This window comes from Poecilia latipinna, unplaced genomic scaffold, assembly GCF_001443285.1.
Source record: "Poecilia latipinna isolate Pla-1442-1.1 unplaced genomic scaffold, P_latipinna-1.0 Scaffold2986, whole genome shotgun sequence".
Taxonomy (NCBI): Eukaryota; Metazoa; Chordata; class Actinopteri; order Cyprinodontiformes; family Poeciliidae; genus Poecilia; species Poecilia latipinna.
This window is the reverse complement of record NW_015115602.1, coordinates 14,348-18,238: the sequence shown is the minus strand read 5'-3', so window position 1 is coordinate 18,238 and position 3,891 is coordinate 14,348.

Here is a 3,891-nt window from a genome sequence, read left to right as displayed (position 1 = left end):
GGAGTAGCTTGTCAACGAATAAGCAGTTTCCCTTTGGGTATCACTATTCTAGACATAACTAGAAACACTACCAGGGAACTGAAAAAAGGAAAGCAAGAATCAAGACAATACCATCCAAAATAATTTACATCAAAATAGTAAAACTAAAATGACCATGAAGGACTAACCTAACATGAACTGAAACATGACTAGAAGCAAAACCAAACCCAAAAACCCTGAGTCCTGACACATTAACTTAAATATTAAAAATATTAATGCCTTTTTTTTAACATGCTTGGTAGGTTAACAAACCCTCCTGTGAACTGCACTCTACCAGTACTTGTAATGCAAATTTTTTTTACAAAGAAAATGGTAAAATTTAGAGGGTTAAGATGGGGAAATAATGCATTTTTAATAAAGCAAATAAAGCAAAAACACTGAGTCTGCTATGTCAAAACTTGATATCTTGATTATTAGTTTTCATGGATAAATATTACAGATCAACTTTGACACGACTTGTAGAGAAAAGATAAAAATGTAGTTTTAAAAAACAGGAGCCAAAACAAACAACCTTCCATGTTGACAGTCTGTAACAGAGATTTACATTTTGTAAATCTATTTAGTTAAGACAATCCTGGCAGCACTGGGGTGCAGAGGTAGTCCTAGTCTGTCTGGTGCCCTGGGTGAACCGCCCTTCTGGGGCGGCATTGCCCCCCATCCACAAAGTTGTTGACTGGGGTGGGGGTTTGCATTAGGCACTCTTGACATGAAGATCCTCCAATTCTAGGAGTGGGGAGGTATTTGAGAACCAGGGGAGGCACCGTAAGGGTTGGGGGTTTCATATCAGAAAATGCCACTGATAGGGTGAACAAACATTGTAGTGCAAAAAATATAAAGTTTAGGAGATTAGGCATAAACATGATGCAGAAAGAATCTGAATATTAGCACTGAACATTGAAAAAAGCTCCAAGACATCAGCTTCATTCACACTCCTGCTAACTACCATCCCCCCACATGTGTGGGTAATGGATTTTTTTCAGGGCAACAGTATCAGAGCTGATTTTGACAAGTCCCCAGGCTACTCTACAATTCCTTTTGAAACCCTTTTTTTGGTAGTCTTGTTCAAGTAGCCCGAGGCCATGGCCCTCTGAGATCACACTGTTATTAATACAAACATGTCAAACCGCATGTTGAAATTCAAAACAGAAGTGCCAAAGTGTCAAGGTGTCAAACTCCTGAAATATAAATTATGCTTTAATATTCCTAAGCATTACACAAAACATCCCTCTGTGTATAAAAAAAGAATAATCCACACAAGCATTTAATTTTTTATTGTATTGTAACTGATTGCAGGAACAACTGTGCCATTGTAGATTATATGAAATTTCAAAAACCCTCAAGGACTGATGACTGGACTTGGTCTGCCTACCCTGCGATTTCCCCTCCCTGTTCCAATGCACCACCAAACCCACTCCTCCCACCTCCATACCACTAAAATGCAAAAACAAATGGCAAGACTGCCCTTAGCCTTTTAAAATCAAGAAAATTATATTTTTGTTAATACCTCTGTAAATTGCTAAGCAGATTTTACATGAGTCACTTTGTTCTACATATTGTACTGAGTTTTGCTTGAATTTGTATTGTTTATAACAGTTTTATGTTGGTGTTATTTCATTGGAAGAAAAAAAAACTACCCTTCCAATAAAGTTTTGTGTCTTGTGTATTGCCATATGTAAAGTTTCAAAAAGCATCAGTCAACTGATCAGAATACTGCTGAAGACATCAATAAGTTTTATGTTTTATTTATCTACTTTTGGTCACGTTATTTATTAGTGGGGTTCATTCTGCATGCATTTTAAGATATTTTTGTGACAACTGGACAACTGTTGTCAGCAAATAGGACTATTGTCAGGGGCAATGTAGGACAGATTTATCCAAGTTCTCAGGCGATTGGCTCAAGAAGAGTTGGTATAAGGACCATGTGGTCTAGCTGATGTATTTGTTAAACAGATGGGAGTCAAAAATGATTTTAATTCCCAACTATCCAATCTGCTTTCAACTGGCAAAACTACTTCTATTAATGAAGCACATGATTTGTATCTTTCAAATTCAGTGCCATTAGACACATAAGGTATTTTGACGTTTTTTTTGTTGTTTTTTTTTTTAAGAATATGGACACTGAACTGAAAGCAATGAATCACATTTAAATTTTGATGTCATCACTGTAAGGCCATTTCTAGCTTGTTGAGGGCCTAATGCAAGATCTAGACAGTTTATTCTGCTGTCTTCCACCACTTTCCTTTGGCTCGGTGCAATCTGGGGCAGCAGATTTCAACTTATGCTGAGTCAGCTGGTGGGTTGTTCTTAGCTTGGGGTAGTTGGTCAGCTCATCTGGAGGTATCTGGCGTGTGGACAGGTGGACAGGAATTGCTGCCATTGCAGAGGAGGGCTGACGGGTTATCCCCAAGGTCATGGGGGTTGCAGCATGGGGGTTGTTGTGGATTGTTTCCGTCCCTTTTCAGAAGTGAGTTGCTCGACTTTGGGTTTGTTGGGTGGTGATGAAGGAGCTGGGCTTGGTGGTGGTTCTCTCCTGGGTGGATGTTGCAGTTGTGGTGACATATTTTTGTTTGCATGTTTGCACAGGTGCATGCCAGGTGGGTGGGTTGATCCCTTTGCAGTGTGGGGCATTAAAATCAGAATTCCATATTTTTTGGACTATAAGCTACTACTTTTTTCCCACGCTTCGAACCATGCGGTTTATAGCCTGGTGGGCTTTCCTGTGGATTTTTCTTCAACTGCCATGGGGCTCTTTAGCAGGACGTGAATAATTGGAAGTCAAAACTGGAAATCAAAGAAGAAAGCAGGCATTTTCATTTAGAACAAGCACATGCTAGCAGCAGGCACGGCGGAGAAATGTTTTCAAACTCATTCCCCCTCATCATGGAAACAACACAAAGAAGTTCATATGATGCAGCGTTTAAGTTGAGGAGGGAAATAGAGTCGCTGCACGTAAGTTCAGTGTGAACGGATCCATGGTTCGGTGTTGGGAGACGGAGGGCTGTGTCCTTAATAAATCCAGCAGATTTATTAACTGAGAGCAGCAGAGATATCAGCAGTGTATAGCCCAGTGCTGCTTATATATGTATGTTTCCAGTTTTTTTTAAACTTTGTAGATGTGGCTTATAGTGAGGTGAGCTCTATTGTCTGGAAAATACGGTAAGTGAATATTTGCAAAACTACCATGAAGTTTATCCATTTTAATATTAAATTTTGTCTTGTAGTGAATTTAATTGATTACAGGTTGAAAAGCACTTTCAAATCATCATATTCTGTTTTTTATTTGTTTTACACAATGTCCCAACTTCACTGGAATTGAGGTAGGTTGTAATAACTGTAGAAGACCTTTTCCTGACCATCCTTGTAAAAAAAAATGGGCACAAATATTCAATTTTGTTAAAAATTTAATAATTGTCTGCTGGTATTATGATTTTTGTTTTTTGACTCATATTCAGCACTGACTTTACCTTAAGTCTTTCATTTATTGTAAATAAGAATTAAATAAAATAATCAGACTTATTTAGTCTTATTTTGACATTTGCCCTATGTGCCCTGAGCACTTAATTGTATTAATTATCTCTGAGAACATAGGAGCCTATTTTGGTATAAATATTCATGTCTCACTTTTGTCTCTGAAGATATTAGTGGACATCTGGGGAGACAGTTAAAGGACCAGTTAAATGTCTTTTCTGCTTTTGTCCAGCCTGAGAGCTTGTCACTTTCAGTGGCCATTTCTGTCTGATGTGAAAGTCTCAAACATATGTGACAAGAACGGGTGAGAATGATGTGGAAAGGCAGAGCTACCTGATGTGTTTTGTCACCTCTTCCGGTTGCTTGAGCAGGCATTTGCTTCGA